Source organism: Ovis aries, chromosome 1, assembly GCF_016772045.2.
Source record: "Ovis aries strain OAR_USU_Benz2616 breed Rambouillet chromosome 1, ARS-UI_Ramb_v3.0, whole genome shotgun sequence".
NCBI lineage: Eukaryota > Metazoa > Chordata > Mammalia > Artiodactyla > Bovidae > Ovis > Ovis aries.
In genome coordinates this window covers 99,722,399-99,741,734 of record NC_056054.1, presented here as the reverse complement: position 1 = coordinate 99,741,734, position 19,336 = coordinate 99,722,399, and the positions used below count along the sequence as shown (strand labels likewise).

At 45.5% G+C, this 19,336-nt stretch overlaps 6 non-coding genes across 6 annotated transcripts; 2 read left to right on the top strand and 4 right to left on the bottom strand.

Annotated features, from left to right (window-relative positions):
- The first annotated feature begins 72 nt into the window (after positions 1 to 72).
- Positions 73 to 145, top strand: TRNAV-AAC (transfer RNA valine (anticodon AAC)). Its single transcript has one exon. It is a non-coding gene; the product is annotated as a tRNA-Val (tRNA).
- Positions 146 to 6,675: 6,530 nt separating this feature from the next.
- On the bottom strand, positions 6,676 to 6,747 carry TRNAH-GUG (transfer RNA histidin (anticodon GUG)). Its single transcript has one exon. It is a non-coding gene; the product is annotated as a tRNA-His (tRNA).
- A 7,216-nt stretch (positions 6,748 to 13,963) lies between these two features.
- TRNAG-CCC (transfer RNA glycine (anticodon CCC)) lies at positions 13,964 to 14,034 on the top strand. The gene has a single exon. It is a non-coding gene; the product is annotated as a tRNA-Gly (tRNA).
- A 763-nt stretch (positions 14,035 to 14,797) lies between these two features.
- On the bottom strand, positions 14,798 to 14,869 carry TRNAE-UUC (transfer RNA glutamic acid (anticodon UUC)). Its single transcript has one exon. It is a non-coding gene; the product is annotated as a tRNA-Glu (tRNA).
- Positions 14,870 to 15,366: 497 nt separating this feature from the next.
- Positions 15,367 to 15,439, bottom strand: TRNAV-CAC (transfer RNA valine (anticodon CAC)). Its single transcript has one exon. It is a non-coding gene; the product is annotated as a tRNA-Val (tRNA).
- Positions 15,440 to 16,042: 603 nt separating this feature from the next.
- TRNAN-GUU (transfer RNA asparagine (anticodon GUU)) lies at positions 16,043 to 16,116 on the bottom strand. The gene has a single exon. It is a non-coding gene; the product is annotated as a tRNA-Asn (tRNA).
- Between the last annotated feature and the right edge of the window lie 3,220 nt (positions 16,117 to 19,336).

Here is a 19,336-nt window from a genome sequence, read left to right as displayed (position 1 = left end):
GAAAATTTGAAGGCCAGCGGGTGTCCCAACATGCATTCCTTGAGCATGTCACTAGGCACTGGCTGCCATGTGGTTTCCGTAGTGTAGTGGTTATCACGTTCGCCTAACACGCGAAAGGTCCCCGGTTCGAAACCGGGCGGAAACAATGTCACTTTACTGCAAACTTTTAGATTCATATTTTAAACAAAAATGGGGGCCTGCCGCAGGGAGTGAGACTTGGTGCTTCAGCTTCACCATCAGTTCTCCCAAGGAATATTCAGGGTTGATTTCCTTCAGGACTGACTGGTTTCATCTCTCCTTGACCTGCATACAGGTTTTTCAGGAAGCAGGGAAGGAGGTCTGTTTTTCCCATCTCTTGAAGAATTTTCCACAATTTGTTGTGATCCACACAGTCAAAGGCTTTAGAGTAGTTCACGAATCAGAAACAGATGGCTTTCAGGAATTCTCTGGCTTCTTCTATGATCCAGTGGATGGAAAACGGAGGAAAAGAATAGAGCCAAATTAATTGGAAAAGTATATGGAAACGATTAAATAGAGGCTACTACAAACAGTGGAAGAAACTTCATTAGTAAAATGAGTTTACAGGGGAGATGGTGACCTGCTTTCCCCCGAGATTCCGGACGTAGGTCCTCCTCTGTGTGTGTGTACTGGAGCTCAGGAGAGGATGCACAGGATTAGAAACAATCGTATATCACTTACATTTTAAGAGTGAGACCTCTCCCTGAGTGGGCTCGAGCCAGGAACTTTTCGGTTAACAGCCGAACTCCGTAACAGATTGCGCCACAGAGACACGAGGAGAGCTTACTTCTCACTCCGACAGAAAGCAAGCATGCTTACGGAGCTAGCCGGAGCCACCTGTGTCTCTCAGAGTAGCGTTTTCCCCTCCGAGCCTCGGACAACCTGAGAGATGGAGTCCACTCAGGGTGCTCACTCCCGCGGGGAAGCCGTGCGATTCCGAGGGCAGAAGGCCCCGAAGTGTCCCCCGCCGCAGATGCCAGCGGCCAGGAGACGTCCCCAGCTTGATCCAAGGGGCGCCCGAAGGAAGCTGATGGCTCCTGGTTTGCTCCGCCTTCATCCGACCGTTTGCGCTTCTGGACATCGGTTTAGTAGATGAGATGCGTGTGGCTGCAGCTGGAGAGATCACGTCCAACGAGGAAACGTGAAAAGGAGCGAGAGCAGGCAAAAGCATGGATGAGACAATGAGACCTCCCCTGGGAAGCCTGTGAAGAGGCTCAGACAGATCGTGAGGGATAAAAGATAATTTTATTAAGTAGCAGAAAAATGTGTTGTGCTGTTCAGTCTCTCAGTCCTCTCGGACGTTTTGCGACCCCATGGACTGCAGCACGGAAGGCTTCCCTGTCCATCACCAACTCCCGGAGCTAGCTCAAACTCATGCCCATTGAGTCGGTGATGCCATCCAACCATCTCATCCTCTGTCACCTTCTTCTCCTCCTGCCTTCAATCTTTCTCACCAGCAAAGGTCTTTTCCAATGAGTCAGCTCTTCTCATCAGGTGGCCAAAGTACTGGAGCTTCAGCTTCAGCATCAGTCCTTCCAGTGAATATTCAGGACTGATTTCCTTGAGGATTGACTGGTTTGATCTCCTTGAAGTCTAAGGGACTCTCAAGAGTCTTCTCCAACACCACAGTTCAAACGCATCCATTCTTCCATGCTCAACCTTCTTTGTGGTTCAGCTCTCACATCCACACATGACTACTGGAAAAACGTAGCGTTGACTATATGGACCTTTGTTGGCAAAGTAATGTCTCTGCTTTTTAATATGCTGTCTAGGTTGGTCATAGCTTTTCTTCCAGGGAGCAAGTGTCTTTTAATTTCATGGCTGCAGTCACCATCTGCAGTGATTTTGGAGCCCTGGAAATAAAGTCTGTCACTGTTTCCATTGCTTCCCCATCTATTTGCCATGAAGTGAGGGGACCGGATGTCACGCTCTTAGTTTTTTGAATGCTGAGTGTTAAGCCAGCTTTTTCATTCTCCTCTTTCACCTTCATCAAGAGGCTCTTTAGTTCCTCTTTGCTTTTTGCCAAAGGGTGGTGTCATCTGCACATCTGAGGTTCTTGATATTTCTCCCTGCAGTCTTGATTCCAGCTTGTGCTTCATCCAGCCTGGCATTTCGCATGATGTATTCTGCATACAAGTTAAATAAGCAGGGTGACAATATACAGCCTTGACGTACTCCTTTCCGATTTCGAACCAGTCCATTGATCCCTGTCTGGTTCTAACTGTTGCTTCTTGAGCTCCATACAGGTTTCTCTGGAGACAGTTAAGGAGGTCTGGTATTCCCATCTCTTGAAGAATTTTCCACGGTTTGTTGTGATCCACACAGTCAAAGCCTTTGGTGTTAGTCAATGAAGCAGAAATAGATGTTTTTCTGGAATTGTCTTGGTTTTTCTATGATCCAAAAGATGTTGGCAATTTGCAGTCTGGTTCCTCTGCCTTTTCTAAATCCAGCTTGAACATCTGGAAGTTCTCGGTTCACATACTGTTGAAGCCTAGCTTGGAGAATTTTGAGCATTACACTGCTAGCATGAGAAATTAGTGCAACTGTGCAGTGGTTTGAACGTTCTTTGGCACTGCCTTTCTTTGGGATTGGAATGAAAACTGACCTTTTCCAGTCCTGTGGCCACTGCTGAGTTTTCCAAATTTGCTGGCAAACGAGGGCAGCAATTCAACAGCATCATCTTTTAGGATTTGAAATAGCTCAGCTGGAATTCTACCACTTCCACTAGCTTTGTTTGCAGTGATGCTTCGCAAGTCCCTATGTTGACTTCGCACTCTAAGATTCTGGCTCTAGCTGAGTGATCACCCCATCCTGGTGATCTGTGTCATGAAGATCTTTTTGGATAGTTCTTCTGTGTATTCTTGCCACGTCTTCTTAATATCTCTTGCTTCTGTTTCTGTCCTTTATTGTGCCCATCTTTGCATGAAATGTTCCCTTGGTATCTCTGATGTTTTTGAAGAGATCTCTAGTCTTTCCCATTTTAATTGTTTTGCTCTATTTCTTTGCACTGTTCACTTGGGAAGGCTTTCTTATCTCTCCTTGCTATTCTCTGGAACTCTGCATTCACTTGGGTATATCTTTCCTTTTCTCTGCCTTTTGCTTCTCTTCTTTTCTCAGCTATTTATAAGGCCTCTTCAGACAACCATTATGAGCATTTTTCTTTTCTTTGTCTTGGGGACGGTTTTGATCAAGGCCTCCTGTACAATGTTGCAACCCTCCATCCATAGTTCTCCAGGCACTCTGTCTATCAGATCTAATCCCTTGAATCTGTCACTTCCACTGTATAATCAGTCGTAAGGGATTTGATTTAGCTCATACCTGAATGGCCTAGTGGTTTTCCCTACTTTCTTCACCTTAAGTCTGACTTTGGCAATAGAACTTCTCCATCTTCGGGCTGCAAAGAATAGAACCAGCGTGATTTTGGTATTGACCATCTAGTGATGTCCATGTATAGAATCGTCTCTTGTGTTGTTTGAAGAGAGTGTTTATGACCGGCGCGTTCTCTTGGCAAAACTCGGGGGGAGAATCAGAGAAGAGCATGAAAGAGAGAAAAGCTCAAACTTCTGTTGGTGTCCACAAATAAAACAGCAAAAACCGTGTGAGTATATTTATGTGGGACAGTTAGCTTATGCCACGTTGTGTATTGGAACTGTAGAGTGTAAGTGCTGCATTGTAGCAGCAGCAACCTTGGTTCAGAATCCAGGCTAAGGCAAGGTAGTGTCTATAGCCTGTCTTGCCATTTGCCTTTTTCCTTTTATTTAGTTTGACGTATAGTTCATTTTCAATGTTGTGTTTGTTTCAGGTGTATGACAAAGTGATTCAGTTATACACACATATACATCTAGTTTTGGTTCAGATTACTTTTCCTTTCAGATTATTACAAAATGTTGAGTATAGGTCCCTGGCTATACCCTAGGTGCTTGTTGGTTATCTGCTTTCTGCACAGTAGTAGTGTGTATATGTTAATCCCACACTTCTAATTTATCCCTCCCCCTTTCCCCTTTAGTAACCATAATGTTGTTTTCTATGTCGGTGGGTTTATTTCTGTTTTGTACATATGTTCATTTGTATCAGTTTTAGTTTTGTGTTTTAGATTTCTCATATAAGCGATGTCATACGATGTTTGTCTTTCTCTGCCTGGCTTACTTCACTAGGATGACAATCTCTTGGTCCATTCATGTTGCTGTAATTGGCATCACTTCATTCTTTTTTATTTATTTATTTTTTTGGTTGAGTAATATTTTATCCATTTACTTTTAATTCCAGCACCAGCTATGCCCCCTAGCAGTGGTGGGAGAGCAGAATTTGCCACTGGCCCAGGAGCAAAATGCAGCAAGAAGAGGAGTAAATCCCACAGCGCACAAACCTGCCAGTCAAAGCAAAACCTAGAACAAGTGCTTGTCTCACTGTTGAGCAGGACACATCCCCAAAGTTTAAAGATTGCCCTTCACGGAGCCTTGTCTATAGTTTACGCTAACAAAGTAACAGGGTCATTGTTGTTGTTGTTTTCTGGTAAAGATATTTCTAATATCAGTGAGGTTTTTCTTACACTAAAGGAGAAGACATATTTAAGAGGTTTACAATAAAATGCAAACTAGTCATCATGGTCTAGACCAGCTCCTTTCCATCCACCATCCACTGATTTTTACAGAAACAGTAAGTCATTGAACTATAGGCACAGTTTGTTGAACTTTTGCACACGTAATCGGCACCCAGATCAAGGTGTAGAAAATTTCCCCCACCCTTGAAATGTCACTTGAGCCACTTTCTAGGCAATTCCTACACTAGATCGCTTATTTTATTACCATTCTGAGGTCCACCGCAATAGTGTACTGCTGCCTGCTCTTGAAATTCAAATGAAGGAAGCTACATTTTTGGAACTGACTTTGCTTTCATGCAACATTTTGTTCATTAAACAAACACATTCATAGTGTTATGCCTATTTCATTACTTTTGGTATTATTGGAGTAATGTTGTTCGGGTGTTTTTGTGTTAACTGGTGTTCTTGGTGAATATTCCATACCAATTGTTTGTATAGTGTGCATTCATAGAAGTACTACAATTGCTGGGTCATGACGTAGGTACAAGATTAACTTTATTAGAAACTGCCAACAGTCTTCTAGAATGATTCTGAACTGACTACTACAGGTGCAATTGCTCCACATTTGTCGGCATTTAGTGTATGAATTTTTTCAAAAGCAGCCATGCTGGAGGCTGTGTAATGATATCTCCTTATAAGTATGACGTTTATTTCCCGAATGAGTAAATATGTCAAGAGTATTTTCTTACAGCCTTTGGTCATTAAAATATTACCTTTGTGATCCCTGGCTTAGGCTTCACAGGAAAAGGGAACCAGGTGCTGTGGTCCGTCGCTGAGGTGTAGATGGATTTTCCTAAGTGTCTCTCAGAGACAGAGACCCAGACTCAGGGTATTCCCAGTGTCGACAGGTTTAGATCCGATGACTGGCCCAGCAATAGTGGATATGCCCAGCCTCCCAGGCTTTTACCGTCTCCACCCACTTTCAGTTGAGCAAGTACAGAACATGTTTTAAAATATTCTCTTTCAACCTATTCATTCACATTCGTTTCCTGAGTACTCTGAAGGCCAATTCATCTCACTACCGTAAAGGGAAAACTGTTACCAGCAGCATAAGCAGATGGTTCATGTAAAAATCAGCTTCAGAATATCAATAGGATGGTGGTCCAGGAAATGCCCTGACTCTCCAGCTGCTGCTGATTGGAATCCCCGTTTGCCTCTACCAGGTAGTGGGCAGGCACCCATTTCCCTTGGAAGCTCGCTCAGAAGACCTGTTAGGACAAATGTTATGTCCACTATAGGGCAAGAGGTGAGCAAGGGAGCGGGGCTGGTGGATGGGGGCCAAGGGTGTGGACGAAGCCTGCAGAGGCGGCGGTAGCTGAGGCAGCAACAGTGGCTGTGCGTGTATGTGGTTCCGGAAGAGCTGATGAAAGGCGGTGAGTCCGGTGGGTGAGAGTGTGTGCTCTGCCTTTGTGGGGAGGAGCGGGAGGATTGGGAGATCTTTGCTAGAATTACTTGGCAGGGAGTGATTTGGTAAGGGTGGGAGAGGGGAGGAGAGGGACCCTGAGTGAAAGATGGTGGCCCGAGGGGTCCATGCTTATAGTTAGCTGGCAGCAGAGATACGGTGATCTTGAAGGTGCTTTCTCCAATGGAACGTCTTGTCCGTTGTCTTCCCGGCGTTCTGACCTCTGTGATTTCCCCGCTAGGGTGAAACTGACTTCAGAATTTCTGCTTGATAATCCCTATATAGTAAAATGTCTATATTCATTCAGGTGAACTGAGCAAAGGACAAACTCAAGAGTTCAAAGTAGCAGGGGATGGATAGGCATTACCTGGAAAACGTGTCAAAGGGCTTCATCCATGTATCAAAGTGTATCTTCCATACCTGGCTGATAAAATATTTTGTACGTCTTAAAAAAATGTTTTTGGTACGTCTTGATCTTGGTGATTATTTCACATCAAATAGCTGTTCATTAATGATCTGGGCATCTTATCCTGTGAATACACCTTAATAATTTTCTTCCTGGATAGAATGGGCGGTCACATGTTGGAGAACCCAGCATAGACTATTACCGTGTTGAAGAAAAAGAAGTCAGACGCCACGTGTAACACGGAGGTCATGCCGTGACTCGGATTCGAACCGAGGTTGCTGCGGCCACAACGCAGAGTACTAACCACTATACGATCACGGCGCGCCACACACCAAGCGATGAGAACGGTCTTTAATGTCTGTCCTTTGACGTAAAACGATTCCGATCGTTGTTCTGCTTTGTTTTTGGAAACTGCAGGTATTCGTTTTCTCTCTTTCATGCTCGATCATCGGTTCCCCCGCTCTTTCTCTCAATTCTGATATATTATGACAAAAGGAAACAAAATCAAACAAGACACCAATTCTCATCTCCCCGGATGCGGCACGTTCCTTCTGGGAAGTCTGGCTGTCCTCGTCCCTACCTCGCCGGCTTCTTTTCCAGCTCTTCGCACTCGTCCCTTTGGATCCACCTTCCCCATTAGCTGGTTCCGGCTCCCGCCCCACCGACCGCGGCCGAGCCAGGGAGGGCAACATCAGCGGTGCAGACGGTCGGGTGAAGGCGGAGCAAAGAACCGAAAGAACCAGTACGGAGCCCGGCCGGTGTCCAACTTCCCCTCTGGCCCCCTCGGCTCCGGCCCGGGGCGTCCCTGGCGCGTTTCTGCCCTCGGAAATGTGTGTGGCTCCACCGGTCGTGGAAGCGGATAATTACCCATCGATGGGGATGAGAAGTATCTTACTCGAGCGTGTCTCTGTGGCGCTATCTATTAGTGCCTTTGGCTGTTCACGGAAAGGTTGGTTGTTCTAAACACACCTTAGGAAAGCCTTCCTTGAAACACTGAAAAGCTGTGTGGCTCTTTCTACGCTGCGCAACCTTTCCGGGAAAGGCGAAAGGGCTCCTCTACTGCTACCCTCCTGTCCGGCGTCTTTGATGCACAGGAGGTTGGCTAGGTCACTGGGAGTCCAGAATTTCCTGAAGCAGTGAAACCAGTAACCATATTTCTTTACGCTTCTCCTTTACTGAGCATGTAACAAATCCACTGTTCTGTTTTTTAATCAATTACATATTTCTATAGAGATTTATATTAAAAATTTTTACTTTCCCCATACGGATACCATTTCTCTTTTCCTTCCTCCCTGTGCGTACATCCAGATTTCCACGTGGTGCTGCTCTTCCTGGAGGATTCCTTTAGCATTCCTTGTATAGTGGGTCTGCTGATGAAGTCTTTCAGCATTTGTATGTCTGTAATGGTCATTATTCACCTTCATATTGAAGGACTTTAAACGTGCGTAGTGAATAGAATTCCGCCTTGACTTTTTTGGCTTCTGTCCTTTGAAGAGGCTGCTCCACTGTCTTATAACTTCCATGCTTCTCTCTCCTCCTCTCTGTCTTTTTTAGTCTTTATTAAATTTGTTGCAATATGGCTTCTGTTTCTTATTTTTATTTTTTTTATCATTATTTTTTGCCATGAGGCCTGTTGGGTCTTAGCTCTGCAACCAGGGATCCAGCTCACACCAAGAAGGCCAAGTCTTAACCACTGGACCACCTGGGAAGTCCCTCACCTCTATGCTTCTGATGAAAGCTGACATGTGTACTTTTGTTTCTGTATGTATCTGGTCTTTTCCTCTGGTCCTCGGGGACTGTATGCTTTGTCAATGGCTTTGAGCACTTTAATTACGATGCGACCAGATGTGTTTTTCCCATGCTGTTGTGCTCATTCATTTTGTTCATTTGGCTCCTTGGATCGGTGGGTTTATAATCTTTACCATGATTGGAATTATCTGACATTGTTCCTCCAAAGACTGTTTCTCGTGCCTGGGTATTTTCGGGAGCACCAGTCACCCATGTATCAGGTCTTTCAATGATGTGCTACCATTCAATGGGCAGTGCTAAAGAACGTTCAAAGTACTGGACATTTGTGCTCACTTCCCATGCTAGTAAGGTTATGCTCAAAATCCTTCAAGCTAGGCTTCAGCATTCAACTTGAATTGAGAAATTCCAGATGTACAAGCTGGGTTTAGAAAAGGCAGAGGAAGCAGAGATCGAATTGCAAACAGTTGCTGGATCATAGACAAAGCAAGGGAATTCCAGAAAAAACATCTACTTCTGTTTCTTTCACTTCACTAAAGCCTTTGACTGTGTGGATCATAACAAACTGTGGAACACTCTAAAAGAGATGAGAATACCAGACCATCTTACCTGTCTCCTGAGAAACCTGTATGCAGGTCAAGAAGCAACAGTTAGAACCTTATACGGATCAACTGACTGGCTCAAAATTGAGAAAGGAGTACAACTAGGCTGTTTACTGTCTCCCTGTTTATTTAACTTGTATGCAGAGCACATCAGGGGAAATGCCAGGCTGGATGAGTTACAAGCTGGAATCAAGGTTGCTGGGAGAAATACCAGCAACCTCAGGTATGCAGATGACACCGCTCTAGTGGCTGAAAGCAAAGAGGAACTCAAGAGCCTCTTGATGAGAGTGAAAGAGGAGAGTGAAAAAGCCAGCTTAAAACTCAATATTAAAAAAACTAAGATCACGGCGCCCAGCCCCATCACTTCATGGCAAATAGAAGGGGGAAATGTGGGAGCAGTGACAAATTTTCTGTGCTTGGGCTCTAAAATCACTGTGGATGGTGACTGCAGCCATGAAATTAGAAGACACTTGCTTCTTGGAAGGAAAGCTATGACAAACCTAGACAGTGTATCAAAAAGCAAAGACATCACTTTGCCCACAAAGGTCCATAGAGTCAAAGCTGTGATCTTTCTTGTAGTCATGTACCAATGCGAGAGTCGGATGATAAACAAGGCAGAAGTTGAAGAACTGATGCTTTTGACCTGCGGTGCTAGAGAAGACTCTTGAACGTCCCTTGGATGCTGAGGAGATCAGACCAGTCAATCCTAAAGGAAATCAACCCTGAAAACTCATTGGAAGGATGATGCTGAAACTCCAATACTTTGGCCACCTGATGAGAAGGGCAGACTCCTTGGAGAAGTCCCTGATGCTGGGAAAGTTTGAAGGCAGAAGGAGAAAAGGGCAACAGAGGATGAGATGGTTGGATGGCATCACCGATTCAATGAACACAAACTTGGGCAAACCCTGAGAGATACTGAGGGACTGGGAGGCCTGGAGTGCTGCAGTCAATGGAGTCACAAAGAGTCAAACACAGGTCAGCAACTGAAAAACAACGACTATTCAATGACACCATGTTCATTAAAAGCATTTTATTTTGACAGTGAGTTTCCATTTGGATATTGTGAGCAGTTTTTCATTGCTTTGTGTTCCATAATCTTGTTTTTGTTGTTTTCTGCCATGTCTAATCTGCTCTTCAATCTGGTGAATTTATTGCATTGGATGTTATAGTTTTCAGCTCTAAAGCTGGATTTTTTTTTGCCATTTTTGTATGTTCTATGTTTCTAATTAGCATTTTGGACATATGTATGCCATCATGATAACTGTTAAAGTCTTCTCTGTGGATTTTTACATTGCGTCCCTTCTGGTTCAATTTCATTGGCTCATTCATTCATTCGTCTCCTCCTTACCTGTCGTTTTCCTGCCTCTTTGCATGACTGGCATCCTTTGATTGGAGGCCAGGCATTGTCAGCGTTTCCCATTTGGGGCACTGGCTATTTTGGTATTCCTACGAATCTTCTTGAGTTTTATCTGGGGTACATTTGAGTGACTTGTAAATGGTTTGATCCCTTTGGATCTTCCTTTCATGAGTTTTTAGGTAGGTCAGTCTAGAGCTGCTTATTCCCAATAGTGTAACAAGAGTTTTCTGAATGTTCTTCCCAATGGCCCATGAGTGAGGAGTAGTCCAGTCTGTCTGAGGGGATGGAATACAATTGCTTGTCCCATGTGAGCACCAGGCATTGCACCAGGATCTTTTTAAAAGGTTCTTTCCTTGGCCTCAGGCACTTTCTTCATAAGGATATCCCGATCATTACTCTGCTGAGTACTTGAGGGAGACCCTTTCATATCCCAGCATTCTCTCTCTCTCCCACTCTCTCTCATCACTGGACCTTTCTTCATGTTTCTTTCTTTTATTATTAACTTTTATTGAAGTATAGCTATTTTTACGATGTTGTGATAATAGCAAAGTGAATCAGCTGTACATATATCCCCTCTTTCTTTTGGATTTCCTTCTCATTTAGGTAACCACAGAGCGCCCAGTATTTCCCTATACCATAGAGTAGGTTCCCATTTGTTATTTACTGTATACATAGCATCAATAGCGTATACAGGCAAATCCTTAACTTTCCAGTTCCCCCTTGATATCCATACCTTTTTTTTCTACATCTGTGTCTCTACTTCTGCTTTGCAAATAAGAATCACTGGATCTTTGTCCTGTGAACTCCAGCTGCCTTACTCTCCACCAACACTCAGCTTCTTGAGTCCAGTGGATTGACCTCAAATCCTCCTCTTTGGTGCCCAGCCTGGGAACTCACTGAAAGCAGGAAGCTGGGCCCATGGCAAGACTCATCTTGTTTGTTTGTCACCTCTCAGGGCTTGCTATCTTTTGCTGCCTGATTTCCAGTGTCTTAGAAATCAGCATTTCACGTTTTTTCTCTTTTTATTCCTTTGGGAGTGGGACAAAGGTGGAGAGTGAGATTTGGAAGGAGGGTTAATCTGATTTCTGTCACTGCACCTTTGCTAGAAACTGAAGGCATCTCTTTATGTTCTTAGTTTTCCCTAAAGAGATGTGCTAATTTACATTCCAATGTATTTTGCCGACTCAAGGAAAGAGTCTTTTTCTTCACGGTCTTGCCATCACAGGAAATTGTCAATACACCTGTCTGTTACTCTAACAAAGGGATTTGTGCCCTACTGACTCAACTTAGCGCAGGTACAACAAAAAGACAATGTGTACATTTCCCAGAGACTGCACATATTCAGCAGCTAAGCTTCCAAGCTGATTGGAAAGTATTCTAATAATTGTAACTGTTTTCAGTGGTGACCAAGTCATTGAGTCCAGACAAGACCAGCCAGAATGACTCTGGAGAGCCTCTTGCAGAGCAGCTTATGGATTACAGGAGTTAAAAAAAAAAAAGCCCACTGGTCCCAGATATTTACCCTCTTCCCTTCCCTTTATGATTTGCATTTTGGCTTTGGTTGGATGCACACAATCTAATGTGGGGTCTCCCTCCAACATACGGGTACATTTGCAAGCCCGAGACCCTCTCTGTATGATATCTCGACAGGACATGGCTACATCCAGAAACATTATCTCATTTGAGACAAATTGTTGCAAGCTACAGAATTCTGCACCGGTAATACATCTTGTACAAACCTGGATCCTTAGAGTTCTTGGTTCCCCTTCCACCGATTCCTCAGTTGAAGCTCAGGAGGAAATAAGAGCTCTTTGGATTTTCCATACTCAGTCGAGGATGTCGCTGGGTTCTAGGACATTTCTCTCTGCCCTCTCTCACCCCTCTTGGAGTGTGTGCCCTTCTGTCTCTCTCTGTCCCTTATACTCTAGGCTGCTGCTGTGGATCTTACCCACTTTCTATCCTCCTCATCAGTTTTCCGCAAATGTGCATTAGGAGTCCTTCAGTCAGCAAGCACTTACTAGGTGCTCACCAGATACCAGGCCCTTCTCCAGGAAAACTGCTGTATCAGGAGCAAAGTCAAGGTCCCACTCCTTGGTGCATTCACACCAGGAGGCATCAAAAATAAGAATCTCACTCACACATACACACACAGATACAAATAAAAATCACAGCAGGAGAACAACCTGTCATGTTCTCAGGTTCATCTGCCTGCCAGTGCCTAAGGACCCCAGCAGTGAGTAAAAAAAGAATTACATAGCACATGGAAAAATGGTGACTTGAGATCTAGAAGGCAGGTAACTAAGAACCAGGAATTTTTAAAAAATAAATGAGTACTTCATGTAAACAACAGGTCCTTACTTCTCAGCTTAGAGAGTCCATGTGTTGGATGGACTCAAGTGACATTGTGGCTACATTCAGGAATATCTCCTAAAGGTACCCACACGTTCTCTTAAGCTGTTAACCTATAGCCCCTCAATATATAATTTATAAAAAATATGGCCAGCATTATATTTAAACAGTGTTTTGTTATTTCTACCTTAAATAAATAGAAATTCTCCAGGAAAAGATTATACATTAATTCAACCGATTTAATATCAGTCAAAGAACTTAATGATAGATCTTAAAATTGTAAATTGAGCTGAATCGTGGCAGATAAATGCTACTTAGAAGCACATATTAGATGATAGCTAAAAAACATTGACCCCAAATTGAAAGGGGAATAATTAAGTCACTATGATTTCGAGACTCAAAAGACTTAATCCTGATTTAAAAGATATTATATGGTATATTTAATTTACTAGGACACATAATTTTAAACTTTACGAATAATAATAAATCTGAAAGTCACCATGAAGGAGTTTTTAGACTAAAATTATTAAAGCAGTGTGGTGCATACAAGGAGTCATCTCTGGGAGCATGACAGGACAAACATTTTCTATGTACTTATACATCAAGTATTAGAATTCTCTAGCGTGTTAAAAGTATTCGAGAGTCATCCTCATTATCAACTTGAATTTTATTCTTGTTTGTAGCATGGAGAGCACTAATTTCTCTAAAGCTAACCCTTTTTTTTATTCCTGAGTTACATTTCAGCAAAACAAAGTGAAAGGAAAAAAAAAAAACAAAACACCCACGTGGTTGCTATTCACTGAGATAGAAAAGGTGGTTCAGAACTCCCCTTTGGAGAGAGGCTGAATGACATACATGTGGGAAAGCAGGGTGCCTCTGTGCTTGAATTCAGACTGGACCTGGGACTGGGTCAAGGCCAGAACACAAGACTAAGCATTCTTGTCCTAGGGGAGCCACCCAACCGACAGCACCCACACAGCAGTTCTGGGAAGCTTTTGAGAATATTCCCCTCTCTTTGCAGCATTTCCCATCTGGTTCTCCATCCTCCAACCACACGGAAGGATTCTTCCCCTCTGTGTCCTGACAGAACACGTTATGCTCCCTGCAGGGCACGGGGAGCCAGGCAGGAGCCAAGGGGACAGCTGCACTGCCTCGATGGGTTTCTAGCAAAGGAGCGTGGAAATCCCATGGACAGAGGAGCCTGGTGGGCTAGAGTCCGAGGGGTCGCAAAGAGTTGGACGAGACTGAGCCGGTGAGCACGAGCACCAGGCGGTTCCACCACTCCGACGGATCCAAAGCACACCTGAGTGCCCGCCAGAGCAACCCGCAGGAGGCCAGAGGGCAGAGGGCAGCCGGCGCCGCGGAGGGCGGAGGATGAAAGCCTAGACCGTCCTACAAGCACAGGGCCTGACTGGCCTGCACTTGAGAAAGACCTGAATAAACCTGCCTCTAGGATACCCTTGCAAACGTCTTCCCTACAGTGGCATTGGTGGTTCAGTGGTAGAATTCTCGCCTCCCACGCGGGAGACCCGGGTTCGATTCCCGGCCAATGCATTGTGGTTGTGTTTTTTTGGTCCTCCCTGGTTCCATACAGGAGACCTGGGCTGGGAGATTCCCCTGGAGAAGGAAATGGCAACCTACTCCAGTATTCTTGCCTGGAGTAATCGGCCCAAGGGATGGCAAAAAGTCCAAAAGGACTGAGCGACTAACACACATATCCCTTGTATACATCCTACAGAGAGCGGATTCCAGCTTCCTGAAGGGCCAAGAGGGCCCTCTTCCGGACGGTAAAGCTGTTCGCTGGCCTTGGAAGACAGGTCCCACAGAAGTTAGCTTTGAGAGGGACGCCAAAGGAAAGGAACAATCCCGAGATATCCGCACGTTACTATCAAGTGATGTCATAACTCTTATCGAAAGAAAGAGTGTGGTGTTAACTGGGCACTTAGGTACAGAATATAGGATGTTCCTATTCCTGCAAACTTTTGGTATCTTACAAAAGCTTTTTGGTTTGGGATTTTAATGAATTTTTGGAACGGAAGCCTCACGTTCTCTTTGAATGGAAATTCTGTTAAGTAAGAGTCTGGGTTTACCATGCCAGGAGAAAAGAGTGGAGGCCAGAGCTGGCCAGCCCAGGCTGTCCATGGCATCTCAGCTCCAACAGCCAGCCTGAGGTCCAGGACCCTGAGGCCTGCACTCAGCGGCATTTAGAAACTCTGTGCAGAAATGTTCCGCACTGGACCTTTAAGCAAAATACAGTCCGGATTTGGGCAGGAAGAGAGAGACTCGTGTGCGTGCAGACGCTGGAAGAAAGAAAGTTTTCCCTGACCGGGAATCGAACCCGGGCCGCGGCGGTGAAAGCGCCGAATCCTAGCCACTAGACCACCAGGGAGCTGTAGGCAAACAGGCTTGTTTAGCCTCTGCAGGTGGAAGGTGAGTGGAAGATGACCCTTCGGAAAGTCAGCGAGCTGGAAAGGCAACGTCGCAGCGGCCCAGGGCTGTGTGCAGCTGTGCAAGGCTCCCAGCCCTGCCCTCGCGGCTCATCGGCCTTCACCTCTCCTTTCCTGGGCGTCGCTTTTGCTCTGGGGCAAGGACACAAAGTAGCGGACTGGGTCCCTCCTGGTCTAGCGGTAGCGCTGCGTGCTGCCGAGCCCAGGTCTTGCTCTCTTTGTGAACCTCGGTTTTCTCTGTCTTCAGGCTCGGTGATGAGTGGCGGGTGATGAGCGGATCCGTCCACCTCCAGATCTCCTAGCGCTGAATAAAGAGACTTGCAGGTGGTCACCAACTCTTCCTCCAGCTGCGTCCCCTGCCGCACCCCGTGCCTTTCGCGCCTGGTGGTTTTGCCAATGAGAAGGCACATCTCCGGGGGAGAAAAAGAAAGAGGAAGCCTGTTTCCGCCCGGTTTCGAACCGGGGACCTTTCGCGTGTGAGGCGAACGTGATAACCACTACACTACGGAAACGGGACAACCCCTATTCCTGAACACCGTATCCATGAAATCCCGAGGTCCCGCCACCACGAACCACACCACCAACTCTTATGACTCAAAGAGGAACCTTGGAGCCCCAGGCTCTCTCAGGCACGGAGACGGCGGCTCCCGAGGGCCCTGCTTTAGGGTTCCCCTCTGCCCTGAAGTGAGGCCCCTCGGGCCCCCACAGGTGGCCTTCGGGGCCCCGCACCCAACGCAGAATCCTCAGATCCTCAGCTGCGCACCCTGAGTTCAGGGGTCGCCCCCGCCGACTCCCCGGCTCCCGGCAGCCGCAGGAGGCGGGGACGGTGGGTGCGCCCGAGGCCCAGGTGACCCCGAAACCCAGCGGTGTGGAAGCCGCCCCTCCCGGGCTGCGGACCCGCGCCTCGGTGGTCCTCTTCTCGGCGCCGGCGATCAGCGCTCCGTGCTCTCAGGAATGACCGACGCTTCCAATCCACCCGGGACGCGCCCTCGCCGCTGTTCCTTTGCACCTGACTCCTGTGCTCTTTCTCTGAAAGTCCGTTGGGCGCATCACTTCTCCGGTGTCCTCCTGGCAAAAGGGAGTCTCTTTGGTGTTGCCTAAAATGGCACCCCCACCGTCCCTGGGTGGGCTCGAACCACCAACCTTTCGGTTAACAGCCGAACGCGCTAACCGATTGCGCCACAGAGACAGCGGTACAGGATTCTTTTGGACTGTCTCTGGAGAAGACCTACTTAACGCATTCCCAGGGTGAGTGCTCTGTCCCCCAGAGAAACGGTGCCATTTTCCTGCCCCCTACCAGCCACGGATGCCAGCGCCCCGGGAGAAACCGCCATGCAGGCCTCGAACCTTCCGGGCTTGAACCGAAATAGATCCAAGGACAGCTGAACACCCGGTGGGCTCCCATGATGGCTCTTCCCGTTTCCTCGCCTACACCCAACAAATGAGTTTGCCCACCCTGGCAAAGGCCTCCGGGGCCGAGGTTGGGCTTCGGCTTCCTGCGTCCACCAGGCGGTTTCCACCAGAGTGGGCTTCCCCGGGGGCTCAGACCGTAAGAATCCGCCTGCAATGCAGGACACCCGGGGTCAATCCGTGGTTTGGGAAGATCCCCTGGAGGAGGGCATGCGACCCACTCCAGTATTCTTGCCTGGAGAATCCCCATGGGCCGAGAAACCTGGCGGGCTAAGTCCATGGGGTCGCAAAGAGTCGGACAGGACTTCGCCGACTAAGCACATTGGTCGCGGGGATGGTCGCCCTGTGTCAGCACGCCCAGGACAGAGCCTGGCACTCGCTGGGACGCTCCAGGACTTGGATGAATACATTGCCGTCTTTAGCCCTTCCTCCCATGAAGACCCCGAGAATGGAAATACGGAATAGTTTTCGAAGTGAACAGTCCTGTTTTATTTTATTTTTTAATTTTTTAAATGTAAATTTATGTATTTTAATTGGAGGTTAATTGCTTTACAATATTGTATTGGTTTTGCCACACATCAACATGAATCTGCCACAGGTATACACGTGTTCCCCATCTTGAACCCCCTCCCACCTCCCTCCCCATACCATCCCTCTGGGTCCTCTCAGCGGGCCAGCCCCAAGCATCCAGTATCATGCATTGAACCTGGACTGGCGATTCGTTTCATATATGATATTATACATGTTTCAATGCCATTCTCCCAAATCATCCCACCCTCTCCCTCTCCCTCTCCCACAGAGTCCAAAGGACTGTTCTATGCATCTGTGTCTCTTTTGCTATCTCGCATACAGGGTGATCGTTACCATCTTTCTAAATTCCATATATATGTGTTAGTATACTGTATTGGTGTTTTTCTTTCTGGCTTACTTCACTCTGTATAATCAGCTCCAGTTTCATCCACCGCTTTAGAACTGATTCAAATGTATTCTTTTTAATGGCTGAGTAATACTCCATTGTGTATATATACCACGGCTTTCTTATCCATTCATCTGCTGATGGACATCTAGGTTGCTGCCATGTCCTGGCTATTATAAACAGTGCTGCGATGAACACTGGGGTACACGTGTCTCTTTCACTCCTGGTTTCCTCGGTGTGTATGCCCAGCAGTGGCATTGCTGGGTCATAAGGCAGTTCTATTTCCAGTTTTTAAAGGAATCTCCACACTGTTCTCCATAGCGCCTGTACTAGTTTGCATCCCCACCAACAGTGTAAGAGGGTTTCCTTTTCTCCACACCCTCTCCAGCATTTATTGCTTGTAGACTTTTGGATCGCAGCCATTCTGACTGGCCTGAAATGGCACCTCATTGTGGTTTTGATTTGCATTTCTCTGATAATGAGTGATGGTGAGCATCTTTTCACGTGTATGTCTTCTTGGGAGAAATGTCTGTTTAGTTCTTTGGCCCATTTTCTTTGATTGGGTCGTTTATTTTTCTGGAATTGAGCTGCAGGAGTTGCTTGTATATTTTTGAGATTAGTTGTTTGTCAGTTGCTTCATTTGCTATTATTTTCTCCCATTCTGAAGGCTGTCTTTTCACCTTGCTTAGAGTTTCCTTTGTTGTGCAGAAGCTTTTAAGTTTAATTAGGTCCCATTTGTTTATTTTTGCTTTTATTTCCAATGTTCTGGGAGGTGGGTCATAGAGGATCCTGCTGTGATTTATGTCGGAGAGTGTTTTGCCTATGTTCTCCTCTAGGAGTTTTATAGTTTCTGGTCTTACGTTTAGATCTTTAATCCATTTTGAGTTTACTTTTGTGTATGGTGTTGGAAAGTGTTCTAGTTTCATTCTTTTGCAAGTGGGTTGACAGTTTTCCCAGCACCACTTGTTAAAGAGATTGTCTTTAATCCGTTGTATATTCTTGCCTCCTTTGTCAAAGAGAAGGTGTCCATAGGTGCATGGATTTATCTCTGGGCTTTCTATTTTGTTCCATTGATCTATATTTCTGTCTTTGTGCCAGTACCATACTGTCTTGATGACTGTGGCTTTGTAGTGGAGCCTGAAGTCAGGCAGGTTGATTCCTCCAGTTCCGTTCTTCTTTCCCAAGATTGCTTTTGGCTAGTCGAGGTTTTTTTGTATTTCCATACAAACTGTGAAATTATTTGTTCTAGCTCTGTGGAAAAGTACCATTGGTAGCTTGATAGGGATTGCATTGAATCTATAAATTGCTTTGGGTAGTATACTCGTTTTCACTATATTGATTCTTCCAATCCATGAACATGGTATATTTCTCCATCTATTAGTGTCCTCTTTGATTTCTTTCACCAGTGTTTTACAGTTTCCTATATATAGGTCTTTAGTTTCTTTAGGTAGATATATTCCGAAGTATCTTATTCTTTTCATTGCAAAGGTGAATGGAATTGTTTCCTTAATTTCTCTTTCTATTTTCTCATTATTAGTGCATAGGAATGAAAGGGATTTCTGTGTGTTGATTTTATATCCTGCAACATTACTATATCCATTGATTAGCTCTAGTAATTTTCTGGTGGAGTCTTTAGGGTTTTCTGTGGAGAGGATCATGTCATCTGCAAACAGTGAGAGTTTTGCTTCTTCGTTTCCAATTTGGATTCCCTTTATTTCTTTTCCTGCTCTGATTGCTGTGGCCAAAACTTCCAAAACTGTGTTGAATAGTAATGGTGAAAGTGGGCACCCTTGTCTCGTTCCTGACTTTAGGGAAATGCTTTCAGTTTTTCACCATTGAGGATAAGGTTTGGCATGGGTTTGTCAAAAATGGGCTTGTCATATGTAGCTTGTATTATGTTGAGGTACGTTCCTTCTATTCCTGCTTTCTGGAGAGTTTTTATCATAAATGGATGTTGGATTTTGTCAAAGGCTTTCTCTGCATCTATTGAGATAATCATACAGCTTTTATTTTTCAATTTGTTAATGCGGTGTATTACATTGATTGGTTTGCGGATATTGAAGAATCCTCGCATCCCTGGGAT